Genomic DNA, 17729 nt, shown 5'->3' with positions numbered 1-17729 from the left:
TTCCTTCCCCCTTCCTTCTCCCTCCCCTCTCCTTTTCTCTCTCCCCCCCCTTTTTCTTTCCCTCCCTCCCTCCCTCCCTCCCTCCTTCCTTCCTTCCTTCCCTCCTTCCTTCCTTCTTCCTTCCTTTTTCTTGAGACAGGGTTTCTCTGTGTAATAGCCCTGGCTATCCTGGACTTCCCTTGTAGACCAGGCTGGCCCCAAACTCAGGGATCCTCCTGCCTTTGCCTCACCAGTGTTGGGATTAAAGGCACAGTCCATCACACCTGGCCTTGTTTGCTTATTTTTGAATAATGAATTGTCTTTTGAGATAGACTTTTTCCCCCTGTGTAGCCTTGGGTGGTCTAGGACTTGATAAATAGACTAAGCTAGCCTTGAACTGGTACAGTGGAATTTGCTTCTTTTCAAGTTCTTCTTTTCTAACCCTTTATCCCCCAACCCTTAGTTTCACCCCCCCCCCCACTAGATAGGAGATAAAGAAGGTCAGAGGGGAGAGAGAGGGATAGAGAGCTCTGAATCTAATTTCTTCCTGTTTGTTCAAGCACAACTAACAATTCCCCAAAACCCCACTCCCCAAATGGCCAACAACCACCCACCCTACCTATTGGAGCTCTAGCATTTCTATACCCTTAGAAAAATTCCCAGAATTCCAAATGTGACACTATTGCAGAAACTATCTGCAGCTGGCAAAACCATGCCTTTGCTAGAGCACGAGGCAAACCATAGTCAGCTGCTGCGGACAGCTCAAAGCATCCCCATTTCCCACCCCCCAGGATTAAAACAAAAATACTTTCTTACAATATTCTTGTGTTTATTTAAAGAAACCCAAATTCAAAAATTCTTACCACAAACTATCAATGAATTCTCCTACCTGTCTCTCACTTGCTGGGACTGCTGGCCTGCTATGTTTTATGTGGGAAATATCATTGAACAGATAATGCAGATGAAAGGTTAGCCTTCATTTATGTGAGGAGACCATTTTTAGGAAAAGGGGTTTGCTAATGCAACCATTTCTATATATGCAATGAAAAAAGTAAAAATGAAATCTCCCGAAGCCCTTCCTGGGACAACCAAAAAGGGAAGGGGACTCTGATATACAAATTTGTAGTTTTACTGTCACATGTTGGCAACATTTCAAGTTTTCCCTTTTGTAGAACTTCATTATTATTTGTTTTTTTTTCTTCCTGCCTTCCTTCCTTCCTTTATTTTTATTTTTGAGACAGGGTTTCTCTCTGTATGGCTCTGGCTGACCTGAAACTCACTTTGTAGACCAGGCTGGCCTTGAACCTACAGCGATCTGCCTGCCTCTGTCTCTCCAGTGCTGTGACTAAAACTGTGAACCACCACACCTGGCTCATTGCTGTCTTTTTAAACTATTACTATTTTTATTTATTACTGCCATTATTCTTTTCAAAGGACATTTAAAACATTGATGATAATGATGATGGTGAAGAGGAAGAGGAAGAGGAAGAAGAGTATGTAATAGGTGTTTTCTCTCCCTCAGTGACACAGGTATAGGCCAGATTAGACCAGGTGGGTGAAGTTGGGGGAAGGAGGGCAGACAGGGTTTCCCAGCTTGTACAAGGGATGGGCAGAGGTTCCAGCCTAACAGTGCATTCATGTGCCATGATGCATATGTAGAAGTCAGAGGGCAGCTTTCTGGAGTCCTTCTGTCTGTCTTTTTTTTTTTTTTTTTTTTTTTGCAGTCCTTCTGTCTGTCTTATACTGCACGTGCCTGTGTCCTAAGCCACTGCTCTAATCCCAGTTCTTTTTTTTTTTAAACCATCTTAACTTTTTAATTTTTCTGAGAGAAGTTCTTACAAATGGCTATTAGAGTTGTTCATTTTATTTTACATCAAATGTTTTGCTTACATGTATGTATATGCAACACATACATTCCTGGTCCCCTCAGAGGCTAAAGGAGAGCATCAGATCCTCCAGAACTGGAATTACTGGTGTACTGGTGGGTGTGAACCACCAGATGGGTGCTGGAAATCGAACCCAGGTCCTTGGTAAAAGCATCAAGTGCTTTTAAGTATTAAATCACCTCTCTAGCCCCCAAAATGAGATCTTACACAGTCTGATCATAGACTTGCTGGGTATCCGAGGATGGCCTTGAATTTCTTACCTTCCTACCTGTACCAACTGCTAGGCTTAGAGCCATGTACCACCAAGCCTGGTTTCTGCATGTGCATATTACATGTGTGTACATATGTGTACATATGTTTGTGTGTGCATGTAGCCTGAAGGCTACTTTATCATTGTTCCTCAGGAACTGTCTATCTTGTAGCTTTTTTTTTTTTAAAGATTTATTTATTTTATATGAGTACACTGTCATTGTCTTCAGATACATCAGAAGAGGGCATTGGATCCCATTACAGATGGTTGCAAGCCACCATGTGGTTGCTGGGAATTGAATTCAGGACCTCTGGAAGAGCAGTCAGTGCTCTTAACTGCTGAGCCATCTCTCCAGCCCCCTATCTTGTAGCTTTAAAAACCTGTTTAAAAGCCAGCACTCAGGAGGTAGATGCAGATGGATCTCTGTGGGTTTAAGTGAGTTCTAGGAGAGCTAAGGACCCATGGGTTCCCAAGACTACCCAGAGAAATCTTGTCTTAAAAACCAGCAAAAACAAAACAAAGAAAAAACAACAACAAAAAACTGATTAAAATGTTTTTTAATATTTTATGCGCACATGAATGTCAGAGGACAGTTTTCAGGAGTTGGTTCCAAAATTTGCTTTTTATTGTTAATGGTTTATGTCCTGGTCAGTTTTTTGTCAATATGACTCAATCTAGGGTAATTTTGGAAGAGGAAACTTCAATTGAGAAAATGCCCCTACCTGAATGGCCTGTGGGGGAATTTTCTTAATGAATGATTAAATGGAGAGGGGCCAGCCCATTGTGGGTGGTGCCCTCTTCCGCCCACGGCAGGTGGTCTTGCATTTTATAAGAAAGCAGGCTGAGCAAGCCACAGAGAGTAAACCAGTAAGCAGCAGTCTGCCATGGGTTCTGCTTCAGTTCCTGCTTCCTGGGTCCTGTTCTAAGTTTCCCTCTTGATGTCCAAAGACAAAGTGTGATCTGTGAGGCTGAAGTAAACCCTTTCCAAGTTGCTCTTGGTCATGTTTTATCATAGTAATTGAAACCCAACCAAAGCCAAAATTGGTACCAAGTAGTGGGATATTGCTGTAACAGTTCTGCTTATGTGTTTGGGGGAAGATTGAGGTGGCATTTGAACGTTGGACTGGAAAAGCTATTGAACGTTCATCTCAGTGGTCTGTTCCGTGGGAGCTGGGAAGGTGAGAACGGGGAGAGCAATGACAATGCTGGAGGCCTGGCTTGTGAGGGTTCAGAGGGGAGCAGAGACCAGTGAGACTCCTCATGTGTCATTTTGAATTAAGGCTCTGTGGTTGTGGTCAGCGAGGGCTGAAGAACTGAGTGTGAATAACGAGAGACCAGAGCTGGTAAAGCAAACCTTTGCTGGGATAATTGGTTCTAGTTAGGTGGAACTGAAGAGTGGCTGTCATAGAAGAAATCAGTGTAGGGTACAGTGGCTCCTGTTTTTAAGCACTCAGGAGTTAGAAGCAGGAGGATCTATGTTAATTGGAGTCCAGCCTGGTCTGCATAGTGCCAGGACTACATAGACAGACCTTGTCTCAAAAAATGCACCCCACTAGACACACGGGAGTAAAAATACAAGAGATGAGATGGTGTTGGAACCTCCGAACTTATTCCTAGGAGCTGTACCTACACCAGAGGGTGACGGTGATGTCTGTTCTCTGTGGAGGTGACTGTGAACCACACACATATATCCCACTAAACTCTGACTATATTCCTGGGGCAGCTCCCATGCACAGCCACTCCCAGAACTCGTGTGACGGTTCTAACTGCTAAAGTGCAGTGTGGGAGAAGTAACAGATGGCAAAACACGGTGGAGAGAGACAGTGGTGTTTACTTTGTGGCAACTAAAAAAAAATTGGATGTTGGCAAATGGTAGAGAATCCGACTGTGGGCACCCCCAGGTTCTTCCCAGGGCCTTGGAAAGGGCTAATGCAGAAATGGGGCCTGAGTTCCAGTGTCATGGCTGTGTAGTGGACCTGATTAGCATTTTTAATATCATGGTGAAGAGTGGTTTTTTTCCAGGTGTGGTGGCTCTTGACTTTAATCCCAGTATTTCGGAGGCAGTGTCTGGTAGATCTCTGTGACTTTGAGCCTGGTCTATGTATTGAGTTCCAGGACAGCCAGGGGCTACATAGTGAGACCTTGTCTCAAACAAACAAACAAACAAACAGAAGTGATGTTTGTTTTGTTTTGCTTTTTTCTTCAGGGTCTTGCTGTGTAGCCCAAGCTGGGCTTTAAGATGCCATGTTCCTGCCTCAGCCTCTGCAGTGCTGAGGTGACATGTGCGGACTGCCATAGCTATCTGGTGCTGTGCTTTTGAGCTCAGTGGAGCCCATAGGGTAGTGTGGCACTTTTGACATGTGGGCTACTCAGTTACATTAATCAGGACACGGGAATAGTGTGTCCTTACTGAGAGTTAAACCCTTCAAGGGCAGGCAGATTGACTGCTTAATTAATTGACTGCGTAATGTCTAAGGTGGAAATCCTAACCCCATCATGTGACTTTGGATGTATCAGCAAGCAAGCTCCAAGGTCTTAGAGAAAAAGTCTGCCTTGACCCAGAGAACACTGGGGACTGCCTGTATTCTATTCAGAGCCAAAAATGAAGGTGGCCCGGCTGCCTCTCATGTCAAGAGGGAGTTTAACCTGCACTGGTTATCTGAGTTATCTATCCCTTGGTCAGGGTTCTGAAGGGAGGTTCCTAGGTATCGCTTCTGGAATTGGTTCTGATCATCCATTCCAGAGACTCTGTACCTTTCCCCGCCTCCCCAACCTGGGTCCCTGAACTGCTGTGAGGTTAGGAGACAGCGGAAAGATCAAAGGTGAATGGTTTTGAGCCATAAAATAGCCTGAAAAACAAGTTTGGAAGATGAACGGCTTTGAGTCTGTGGGGCTTAGCTGGGCAGTTCTGAGAATTATTGACATTCCTGCTTGTGAGTTCCAGAGACCCCGCCCCCTCAGAGGTTTTCCCCCACAGTTCCCCTCTATCTCCTGGGGACTGCAGATGGAATGTTCACCCTATGTCTCAGAACCCTGGAGATGAAGCCAGAGCGAGCCTTGTCCCTATATGATAGGAGCTATGAACCCGGGGACTGAGCAATTGTAACTTGCAGAGGAGGGACAGGATTCCAGCGTGACTTCCCACACCTCTTACCTGGCTGTCCTCTGCCTGGCAGCTGAACTCCGCACCAAGTTCCACCTTGGCTCTCTTTGTGTTGACTGTGCCTCTATGGGCTGGCTTGGGTCTCCCTTCTGCATGAGGGCTCTGGTGGGACAGGCTGGAGGTGTTCACGTCTGCCCTGTCCTTTAAAGACATAAGTAGGATGTGGCAGCTTCTGCCTTCAGCACCTCCACTCCACCCCACGCCCCCACCCCACCAGCCCTGGGATAATGTTTATATACAAATTCTGCCTTTGATCTCCACCCAGGAAAACACCAGCTGCTATTGGAAATCTTTTAGCTTGTGATGGAAAGCAGGACAGCAGGGCCTCATGCAGGCCTCCTCAGGCTTCTCTGGAGGGTGTTAGGGAACAGCAAGTGTGTTTTATTTATATTTTTTGAAGTCATCCCAGAACCGTGTCCAGGCAACTGAAGGTCTGTCAGAGAGCCGAAAAGCTTAATTCTGTTTAGAAGAGACAAAGGGATTAGGTGTCCCTGGGACTTTAACCAGAGCATTGTTGGTGGTTTTGATTTAGGTTTCGTTTAGGGAAGGCAAGTGCAGAAAGGATGCCAAAGATCTGGGCTGCCAGTGTTGTGGAGATGTTAAGAAACCGGCACACATGAGGTGCTGGCAGGGCTATGAATTAGTGTGGCCTTTGGGGGGGAAATGCTGGCAACGTGTTTCAGTACTAATGAGCCTGACCTTAGATGCAGCGACTCACACACTGGAAACAGTCCTGTGCAAGGACCTGTATTCAGAAGTTCTCGCTGCAAGACTGGGGCTGTAGGTCAGTAGTGGGATGTTTGCTTGCTTAGCATGTTCAAGGCCTTGGGTTCCATCTTTAGTACTGGAATAATAGTACTTATTGCAGTAAAAGGGACAGAGTCATCCTCAAAGAATCAATAAAAAATATTGTGTTGGGAAAAATAGTCACCCGAGTCTATTAGAGAACAGGTTCAATAGGTTATGGTTTACCCAAGCACTGTATGGGAATTAAAGAATTAAAAAAGGAAATAAAAACAATGAATAACATACAGATGGTGCTTGGTGACCCTCCTATTCCCAGGGCCATCACTTAAGAAATTAGCTCACTTATAATATTAACTGAGCCTTCATAATACTAATACTTTGGGTTCTGTTATTAGAACTTTTTTCTTTGTCTTGTGGGGAAAGGGATGTTATGTAACTTGGCTAAGGCTCCATCACTGCTGAGTACAGGGCTTGTCTCAAACTCTTTGCCTCAGGGACAGTGACCACCATGCAGTGCCTATATAGACATGTTTCTGATTTGCCATGAAGTGAAAGATGCAGGTAGCAGAAACATATTTTACATACATTTTATGTATGCAAAAAAGAAACCATCCTCATGTATGTTTATCTGGAAAAAGGAGCAGTCTGCAAGAACACACATTGGTTTAGCAATTCTTTGTAGGAAGGAAGGCAGAGTAAGCTATTTAAAAAGTTTTTTTATGCTAGGCATTTATATTTTTGCAGGCACCCCCCAACCAACACACACACACACACACACACACACACACACACAGACAGAGAGAGAGAGAGAGAGAGAGAGAGAGAGAGAGAGAGAGACTTTATACAGTGTTTTAGATTAAGTCCAGAGCCTCATGCATGGCTGCTGTGTGACAAAATGTTTCCTGGGGAGATGTAACACACAGGTCTCACTCCTCATAGGAATTCTATGACTGAATTCAGTTTGGTGAACCAATGAGTTTTGTTGGAGTGACTTACATGAATTTGGGTTAGGGGTTATTTACAGGAGCAGAAATGACCCAAGCAGCTGCCCTACCAAAGCCCCCTGACATATAGGTGACAGCTTACAAAACTGGGAACCTGGAACTCATAGCACAGCCTGCAGGCAGCTCAAAGACTTGGGAAAGCATCCTGCCCAGCTACCTGGCTTTCTCTAAACCTTTGCAGGCAACTTCTGTGGTCTCAATCTTTGCCCTTTGTAGTTTGGCTTTGCTGAGTCTAACGGTGACACTTAGCTTTTATTGATTATTCTGTTGGGAAGGAGCCTAGTGAATCTGTTTGGTTTCAGGGACTTCCTGAAGGTATTTTGAGTTGTTTTCCCTTCCTGCTTAAGGAGCTTCCCTTTAAAATGGAAAGTTTCAATTTTGGAGAAGACTGTTATGCAACAATCATACATAAGTTTATGTCTCCAGCTTTCTTGAACTGGTCATTTTTTAAGAAGAAACAAACAAACAAACAAAAAAACACCCCCCTGCCCCCAAATAACCAAAGTAATACTGTCTATGTTTGTTCTCTCTTGTTGTGATAAAGACTGTATCCAAAAGCAGGTTGGAAAGGAAAGGATTTATTTACCTTATATATTTTGGGTCACAGTCTGTTGAAGGAAGCCAAGGCAGGAACTCAAGGCAGGAACTGAAGCAGAAGCCAGGAGGGGTGCTGCTTACTGGCTTGCTCTTCATGGCTTGCTCAGCCTGCTTTCTTTTACCATCTAGGACCACCTGCCCAGAGGTGACACTGCTTACAGTAGACTAGGACCTCCTGCCTCAATCATTAATCAAGAAGATGCCAGCAGACTGATTTCTGGAGGTATTTTCTCAATATAGGTTCCTCTTTCCAGATAATTCTACCTTATGTGGAGTTGACAAAACACACACACACAGACACACACAGAAACACACACACACACACACACCCCACACAACACACCAGCTAACCAGTACACTAATAATAAGAAAAAAAGAACTTAGAGCCGGAGAGATGGCTCAGTCAGTAAAGTACCTGCCTGTCACAAAAATCTGAGGACCTGAATCTGGATCCCCAGAAACAACAGAAAAACCTGAGAGTGTCTGCTCACCTGTAGTCCCAGTATTAGGGAAGCAGAGAAAGATCCCTGAAGCTCATTGGCCAACCAACCTAGCAGAACTTCAGGGTCAGTGAGAGACTCTGTCTCAACAAAAAAGAGGGTGGAGACACATAGTGTTAGTGTAGACCTCAGGTCTGCGTGTGCACTCACATACCCATATGGGCAAGCATTCCCACGCACACCGTGCAGACCCTCTCAAATAATAATAACTTAGTTTCCCTTGCTAAATAGCTTATTAGAATGAGGAGACTTCCCGTAATCCTGGGCTGGGAGTGACTTTCGTGTGGCATAAAAACTGTGGCACCGTGCCTAGAGGAGTTATAGATCACCTGAAGGGAGCAGAGAGGTTGCTCGTTCCTCTGGCAGGCTAAAAGTCCATGAACTAATGAGCTGACCTTGTCCTCCAAAGTCATGTCTCCTCTGGGAAGGTCATTTACGCTCAACCCTGCACATTTCCTCTTCATCCCCCTGCCCCAGTATGTGGTTTGATCACTTATTGTACTGTTGGACATTGTGTAAATAACCCAGCTACTTGGTCTTTGCGAAAACCCCTTCTCCTTCCGGATCACTCTGCAAGAATGGATTCCTTAGGTATTCCATTTATAGGTTCTTTACAGTTTGCAAATCTGATTCCTAGTCATTATCTCAGCTAACTGGCGTTGGGACCTGACCTAATGCACCTTGTATAACCTCTCTGTGAGAGTTAAGCTATGCATGGGCTTAGGAAAAGTTTGGATGGAGAATTATAAAGGTTGTCAAAATTGCAAGTCCCCTCTCCCAACTTTTGTAGTTCTGGGGATGGAGCCCAGGGTCCAGAACATGCTAGAAAAATGCTCCCCCACTGAACTACTTGTACCTCAATGTATCTTTCCTTCAATCCTTTGCTCTTAAAAGCCACCTCTCCTGTGTTCAGATACTGATTTCTGAGGTATCATATCACAGAGAATATTTAAAAAACAAACAAACAAACAGCACCCGGGAGGAGGCAGAGGCAGGGGGATCTCTGTGAGTTTGAGACTAGCCATGTCTACAGAGCAAGTTCTAGAATAGTCAGGGCTACACATCAAAACTTTGTCTTGAAAAACCAAACTGGGCTAGAGAAATGACTCAGTGGTTGAGAGCACTGACTGTTCTTCCAGAGGTCCTGAGTTCAATTCCCAGCAACTACCTGGTGGCTCACAACCATCTGTAGGGTCTGATGCCCTCTTCTGCTGTGTCTGAAGACAGTGACAGTGTACTCACATATATAAAATAAATAAATAAATCTTTTTAAAAAAGTGAAAAAGAAAAACCAAACTGAACCAAACAAAGCAAAACAACAACTACAACAGCAACAACAACAACAACAATATTGTTGGCACTGAAGAGATAGTTTGGCAATTAAGAGTAGTTGCTGTTGGGGGTTGGGGATTTAGCTCAATGGTAGAGCGCTTGCCTAGCAAGCGCAAGGCCCTGGGTTCGGTCCCCAGCTCCGAAAAAAAGAAAAGAAAAAAAAAAAAAAAGTAGTTGCTGTTTTTGCAAAAGACCAAGTTTGGTTCTCAGCATCCACCTGGTGGTTTATAACCATCTGCAACTCCAGTTCCAGGGAATCCATTGCCCTTCACACATAGTGCACAGACATACATGTGGGAAAACACTTACACACAATAAAAAAGAAAGACAGGAACGGGTCTGCCTGTTGTGTCAGAGCAGAAAGCACCATGTTTCTGTTTTCTGTCTTTTTATTTCTCAAGGCAAGTTTAGGGACTTGTTGTTATTATTATTGTATTTGTTAATATTTTAAGATTTAAGGACTATTTTAAAGATCTATTATTTCTGTAAAGAAGATAAGGCTGTATGAAAGGTCCTCCGTGTTTCATGGAGAAGTAAGAGATGGATTTCTCTCTCAGGCCTGTCTGTCTGTCTGTCTGTCTCTGTCCACAGAGTTCAAGTGTTGAGCCTTTCCTTGGAGGGAAAAATAGAAAACAAACAAACAGAACAGGAGGCTGTGAAAACGCACCTCTCTAACATTCTGTCAGCATGCTCAGCTTTATTCCCTTAGAAATAAACCGGGAAAACCAGACTGGCCGTCAAAGAGCAAGTGTAATAATGGTCAGAGCCTATTTTGATTCTTTCTCTTACATCATCACTGTCATCACGGTGAGTGTCGTTCTTGGTGTTTCTTGCTTTCATTTTAAATGATCACACAGTATTTCAGGAGAGTGGTGTCCTTGGGAGAGAGTCCTAGACATGGGTTGAATAGATCCATCACTTACGGCTGATGTTCCTATGTTTGTCAGCTCAAACTGCTTTCTAAAAGAGCTGTGCCCCCTCCCCCAGCTTTATTTATTTATTTTCTTGATGAGACCTTGTCTTTTTGTGCCCCATGCTTGCTCAGAACTCCTGTGAAAAGGAAAGTGACCTTGAGTTTCAAATCCTTCTGCCTCTCTCTGCCTCCTAAGTGCTGGCAAAACGGATGTGTGATGTCATGCCCAGCTTCAAAAGAGCTGCACTTATGTGAGTTGTAATCAAATGCCTGTCATGTACATCACTGTGTGTTCTAAGGTGGGGTCTCACCCCTGCATCACTGAGTGTTCTAAGGCAGGATCTCACTCTTGCATCACTATATGTTCTGAGACAGGGTCTCACCCCTGCATCACTCTGTGTTCCAAGGCATGGTCTCACCCCTGCATACATCACTGTATGCTCTGAGACAGGGTCTCACCCCTGCATCACTGTGTGCAGGGTCTGGGAAATGGTGGAGTTGGAGAGGCTTTACTATAACAGGTAGCAGCCAAATTAGCCCTCTTCAGTTTGTTTTCTCAAGTGCCTTTCTCCCTTCCCTAGGGAAGACTCCCACCACCACTGGAGAAATCGGATCCCAAAAGACTGGTTGCTTGTCCAACACTCTTACCCTTCCTGCCTCAATGCCCCTGAGTCATGGCCACTGGAGGTGGTCTCCTTGCTTCCCGGCTGCCCTGGAGAGGCTGCCAGAAGACCCAGGATGGGGAACATGAACATGCCCAGCTTTTGACTCTAGGTTTTCCCACTGCTGCTTTTGTTGACTGCTGCTGGCTCCGAGCTCCCAGCCCCCAGAGGACATTGAGGACCATTGCTAGGTCCTCTTCGACTTGCTGGGGCCAGCAAGGTGCAGTCCTAGGATGTGGTTACCCTCTCTATTTGTCTGTTCCCCCCACTGTCAGCTGAAATCTTCTCCCAGGCACGGGTGGTCTTTTTTTTTCCCCAAATAGATGTGACTGTGTCACTTAATAGGTTTGCTTAATGCCTTAACAACTGTGGCAAATGAAGCCGGAGGGGCACTGGGTGCCAAACTGAGTTCAGAGAGAAGGGAGCACCTTGCAAGGCGTTTCTCCTTGTGTACTGTTTCCCCATTCAGCATTGGTAGGGAGGTGCAGGCCTTGGGGGGACACTCAGGCTGGGTTGGGTGACTCATCCTGACAACTGCTACTCAAGGGGCTGGAGCAGGAGTGGAGCTTTGAGTGCAGAGGTAGAGACTGCCCTGGAGACTCTGGAGACCCTGTTTCAGAAGAAGGGAAGTTGAGTGTGCTGAGGCAAGGCTGAGGCAGGAGGATTTTTATGAGTTTGAGACCAATATGGGCTACACAGTTTAAGGTCAGCCCGAGTTATAGAGTGAGACACTGTATAAACGAACACGGATGGTGTGAGAAGCCTTCAGACAAATTTGAAAGTGTAGAAAGTCCACGGTGACAGCAGCCAGTAGCTTTCCTAAGTCAAACAAGCTGCTGTCTGCATGTGGGCATGGTGCCTGATGCCCAGTTCAAACATAGCCTAGGCTCCGACAAATGGTTCTCCTCCTCACTGGCAGGGTCCTGGGTGGCCCCAGTTATCTTTCAAAGTTTCAGGGTTTGGTTGCTGTTGTTCTTTCAAGTGCCGAGAGCAGGAGCCCTGGCCTCTAACATGTTCTGCAAATGTTGTACCCTGAAGTACAATTCAGCCCCAAGCTATTTTATATGGCACAGAAAATGCTAAGTGTGGCCACAAGTCGTGGCATACGCCTTTAATCCCAGCACTTGGGAGGCAGGTGAATCTCTGTGAGTTTAAGGCTAGTCTGGTGTGTAGAGTTCCGGGACAGCCAGAGTTATGTAATAGAGAAGTCCTGTCTCAAAAGAGAACAGAAAATAAAACAAAAAGCCTAAGCACAGTGGTTCTCAACCTTCCTAATGCTGCGGCCCTTTAATACATTTCCTCCTGCTACGCTAACCCCCAACCATGAAATTATCTTCATTGCTATTTCATGACTGTAATTTTGCTAGTTATGAATTATAACTATCTGATATGCAGACGGCCTTAGATGACCCCTGTGAAAGGCTTGTTTGACCCTGCAGAAGTTGAGAACAACTGGCTTTGCGACAGTCCGTGGTCTTTGTTTTTATAGAATGTCTTACGTAGCAGAGAGTGGCCTTGGAACGCCTACTTCAGTTACCGGTATGTACCACCACAACCCACATAGGTGTTTGTGTGTTTATCAGTGTTTTTAAAAAGGAAAGCTTCTGTTTGAAAGAAACCAATTGAACCTTGAAGGAATTCTATTCCTTTTAAACCAGTATTGGGGAGCAAGCCATCCCTGTGAGCTGAGACACCTTTCTGAATTGACAAGAATCACTCCCAAACCTGGGGATACGTCTACAGCAACCCCACTCCATACTAGAACATGGTGTTTTCTTCTTTTCCTCCCTCCCTCCCCCTCTCCCTTTCCGTCACCCTCTCCCTCCCCTTCCCTCTCTGCACCCCCCCCCCTTCCTTCTCTCTCCTGTTCTTTTCTTGAGACAGGGTTTTTCTGTGCAGCCTGGGCTGTCATGAACTCACCCTGTATTCCAGGCTGGTCTTGAACTTACAGAGATCTGCCTGCCTCTGCCTCCTGAGTGCTGGATTAAAGGTGTGCGCCACCACTGCCCCATGGACATAGTGTTTTCGGTGCTAAAACCAGACAGTTCCTGGCACACCTGAGTGGTCAGTTATCCCTAGCATGGTGAAAATGTGTGATGGTATCCTGTGGAAAGATCCGAGGAAGAGAAGGATTCTGTGCAAGATTCTGACGAATCTGGGTGTGCCGGTTAGGAGTTAGTGAAGTGCCCTCCAGAGGAAGGAGGAGGAGGAGGAGGAGGAGGAGGAGGTTGTAGCATGTCCCAGATTCCTGGGGTGTAAAGTGCCAGCTACCTGGCATGAGTTCAGCACATCCAACTTCGCCTGTTCAGGCTAACGTGCTGAATGGTGAAAAAGATTGGTTCCTTCCTCTTGCCTAGGTACCGTCCTACCCTCTGGGTCTCTTGAGTGGGGTGGAGCCAGTGCTGAGAGGGGCTGAACTTCACCTGCAGCCCGGGGAGCTGGTAGTTCCTCTGCTGTGTCTAAGCATTTTGGAAAATCAGATTAGTGTTCTGAAAAACACTTGTAGCTTTGCCCTCCTCTGAGAGGCTCAAAGGCTGAGGAAGAGCCCACATCTGTTTACTTTTCTTTCATTTGGAACTCCTTGGGCTGTTCCTATAACCAGTCACCCTTCCCCCAACCTACTGCCATCCTGCAGGTTTGGGTGGTTTGAATTTTCAAGCCATTGGCCCTCAGTGGATTTGAGGGTTCAGTGAACACTTCTGCTGTCCAAAAGCACTCTTTGAAGGCCGAGGACCAACTGACGCATGCTGGGCTGGACGAGCGCTGCACCTGTCGCTTGTGCAGCTGTCAGCACGAGGGAGAACAGACAAAGCTAGCCTACCAGGAACCAGGGCCTCATGCGTGCTAGTCAGACCCCAACTTACCACTGAGCATCTCATAACTGCAGCTCGGTTCTTCCTCTCCCTAATTAAGCCCTAGAAAAATCTAAGTGATGTATGTATGTGGTGGTCATGTATGACGATGTCATATATGAAGGTGGTCATGTATGAATGGATGTGTAGTCATAGCAAAGGCTGGATGGGCATTGCAGAGGTTAAGAAGGGAAGAGGGCAGATGGTCTATGCTGTATTCTGCTTATGAGTGTTTTTTATATTTATTTATTTTCACTCTCTTTTGTTATATTGCTGGCTGTCCTGGAACTCTCTTTGTAGATCAGGCAGGCCTCGAACTCACAGAGAGCTTCCTGTCTCGGGGTCTCAAGTGCTGGAATTCAAGGCATGAACCACCACACCCAGCTATGTATTCAGTAACTCGACATGTGAAACTGTAGAATTACCCCTAAGATTAGGTGACTATGGCTAAGAAAAATACAATGTCATACAGGAGAAAGTTCAAGATTGAATTTCTAGAAGTGAAAATAGGTAAGCCTGAGACCCACAGATAAGTAGAGGCTAGATTTATTCATTCGTCAACTATTTGCTGGGCTAGAGATGTAGTTAATCTGGTATAGTGATAGTTTAACATGCATATGGGGGTTTGGGGATTTAGCTCAGTGATAAAGCGCTTGCCTAGAAAGCGCAAGGCCCTGGGTTCGGTCCCCAGCTCCGAAAAAAAGAAAAAAAAAATTTAACATGCATATGGGCTTGAGTTCAATCCCCAGTATCACGTAAAACTGGGTATGGTAGTGCACAGCTGTGACTCCAGCATTTGGTGACTGGGGCAGGAGGATCTGAAGTTCCAGGCTATTTTTTTTTAGCTATATAGTGAGTTTGAGGCCAGCCTGGGATACACTGAAACTGTCCCAAAAGAGAAGAGGTTGGGTATCTAGAAGAATGTAAAGTCCTCCTCTTGTAGAACTTCAGTCCAAAGGAAAGAAAAAGAGAAACAAAAGGTTTATGGAATTAGAGGGTAGAGCTTAGTGGTTAAACATTTGCCTAGCATCTGTAATACCCTCCTAACACACACACACACACACACACACACACACACACACACGGACATACAGAGACACAGATACACACACATAGACACACACACAGACACACACAGACACACACACATAGACACACACAGACACACAGACATACACACAAACACATACACACACACAGACAAACACACACAACAGACACACACACAGACATACACACAGAGACACAGATACACACACATAGACACATACACAGACATACACACACAACAGACATATAGACACACACATACACACACACAGACATACACACACAACAGACACACACACAGACACAGATACACACAGATACATACACACACACACATTTGTTCAAGGAATAAGTTTGTGGGTGGTGTTATGAGTTAAAAAAACAATCTAGGCTGTCTAGGCTATTGAGTACACAGAATAATAGGGGAGCTCCTTTTGTGGCACTGGTATTGAAATAAGACCTATACATTCTGGGTAAACTATCCTGAGCTACATCTTTAACCCTTTGTTGGGAAGGGACAGTGAACAGAATCTTATTGTGTAGCCCAGGGTGGCCTTGAACTTGAGATCTTTAGCCTTCTAAGTGTTGGGATTAAGAAGAGTACACACTGCCTTATATTGGTGATACATGCCTTTAATCCCAGCACTCAGGAGGTAGAGACAGGCAGATCTCTGAGTTTGAGGCCAGTCTAGTCTACAGAGTGAGTTCCAGGATAGTAAGAGCTACATAGAGAAACCCTGTCTCAGAAAAATAAAACAACAAACAAACAGTATATATCATGGCTAGCAGGACAATTGTTTCGTTTATTTTTAAGATCGGTATTGAAATATTCTGTAACCCAAGCTGGCCCAAAACTATGTGTATAGTAGCTCTGGTTGGACTAGAATTTGTGTTCTCCCTATTTCAGCCTCCCAAGTACTGGGGTCACAGGCATGACACATCACATCCAACTTAGAGATGCTTTTTTTAAAAAACAAGAAACAACGATAGAAAAAAGACTATTTATTTACTTTGCTCATGTGTGATGTGTGCTTTTCTGCACGTTCGAGCATGAGCACATGTGTACTTGTGTCATCGAGTGTGCATGTGGAGCTCTGAGGACAACCCACAGGAACGGGTTTTCTTCTTTCCCCATGTGAGTCCTGGGGATGGAGCTCAGATGGTCAAGCTCATGGGCAGCTGTCTTCATCTGCTGAGCCGTGTCCTTGACCCCAGCGATGCTTTGTGATCGAGAGTGTTATGTTAGCAAGGACTCTGAAGGGCAGAAACCCAGTGATGTGAGAGAACTAGACTTGCGGATACCCACAGGAGGTAGGTGTTCGAGGTGTCTGTGCACAGCAGCCGAGGATGTGTTAGAACAGCCATAAGCAGGAGGTAGTTTGTAGAGGAAGGCTTGAGTGAGGTAGCTGGGAGAGGGTGTTTATGCGAGTGGGCAGGAGGGTTCTAGACCTTGCAAAGCCTTGTAGAATGCTATGAAAAGGAGCTAGTGGGCAGGGAGGCAGGACCACTGGAATGCGGTCAGAGAGATCTTTGCCCATCTGGAGGACTTCAGAGTGTCTGTGTCTTAGGAGTTGCAAGAAGTGTGTGCCAAGGAGCTTGAGTCCGGAGGAAGCAGGTAGAACTGTCTAGATGGGCAGAGAAGTGGCTCTTGTCAAAGAGGGCGGGATGGGGCACACATCCTTCTATCTTTTCTTTTTCTTAATTAATTTATTTATTTTTATACAAGCACACTATAGCCATCCATAGACTAGAAGAGGCCATTGGATCCCATTACAGATGGTTGTGAGCCACTATGTGGTTGCTGGGAATTGAACTCAGGACCTCTGGAAGAGCATTCAGTGCTCTTAACCTCTGAGCCATCTCTCCAGCCTACATCCTTCTATCTTTTCAGGCCGGGATTCTCAAAGCTTTCGCCCCGAATGAAAAAAGTCAAGCCTTAAAGGGAAGAACGCCTTACCGTTCAGTTGAGGAACTGCAGAAGACAGGAAGACAGAGTTAGCTCAGATAAACTTGGAGCAGGCCTTGCTTGGCTGGTTGCCCTTCCTATAAATATCAGCTTCCTAGGCCTGGAAACACAGCGGTCAGGGACGTTGGAAGCTGTTGGGGAACATCCTTCCTGGTCCGGTGTCTAGGAGTTCACTGTCTGCACACATCTGCACGCAAGCACCAGAAGCAAGCAGGGTAGGCACAGTACCAGAAGGTGGTTATTCTGAGACCACTCCCTTTGCCCCTGTGGGATGCCTTCACTTCCTCTGGGGGCCCAGGCAGTTCTCTGGCGGGCCTTCAGCAGAGAAATCTGTAAAAGTCATTCGCCTGATTTAAGAGAACTAGGCCTTTGTGCAGGGGCTGTTGGAACAGAGGGAGGTCAGCTCCCCTGCCAGAAAAGGGATGGTCCTCCGTTGGTGGTGAGCCATGCCACCTGCCCGCCACTATAGTCTTGAGGGGAGAGGGGGAAATGGATGGAGGAGCTAGGATAATTCGGCAACACGTGAGTTAAATGGCCGAGGAAAATCCACAGAGAAACCAGACATTCTTCCTTGCATGCAAGCTCCTGCCGAAAGTTGGAAGAGGAAGGAATATTTTTCTTGCTTCTTAGACATGACATCCTGTGAGGGGAAGATTTAGAACAGATGGGGACCAGGGGAGCTTCGACGGATTTGCTTGTTTCACCACAATTTTTCCCTGTCCTAGGGCCAGAAAAGTCTCCCCTGCCCCCTTTAGTGAAGTTAAGAAAAAAAAAAAAAAAGGACTAAAACAATGTGGGTGGACTGTGTGGCTCAGCTCGTAAAGTGCT

The 17729-nt window shown here is 45.6% G+C and overlaps 1 long non-coding RNA gene across 1 annotated transcript in view; it reads left to right on the top strand.

Moving 5' to 3' along the window:
• Window positions 1-7753: 7753 nt before the first annotated feature.
• LOC116884863 overlaps window positions 7754-17729 on the top strand; it is a 31149-nt gene continuing 21173 nt past the window's right edge. Inside the window, exon 1 of the long non-coding RNA XR_004385905.1 lies at window positions 7754-7849. This is a non-coding gene — a long non-coding RNA (uncharacterized LOC116884863). The remainder of the gene's footprint in view (window positions 7850-17729) is intronic.

This window comes from Rattus rattus, chromosome 15, assembly GCF_011064425.1.
Source record: "Rattus rattus isolate New Zealand chromosome 15, Rrattus_CSIRO_v1, whole genome shotgun sequence".
Lineage (NCBI taxonomy): Eukaryota > Metazoa > Chordata > Mammalia > Rodentia > Muridae > Rattus > Rattus rattus.
The sequence above is the reverse complement of the archived record's forward strand: the minus strand, read 5'-3'. Positions and strand labels throughout refer to the sequence as shown.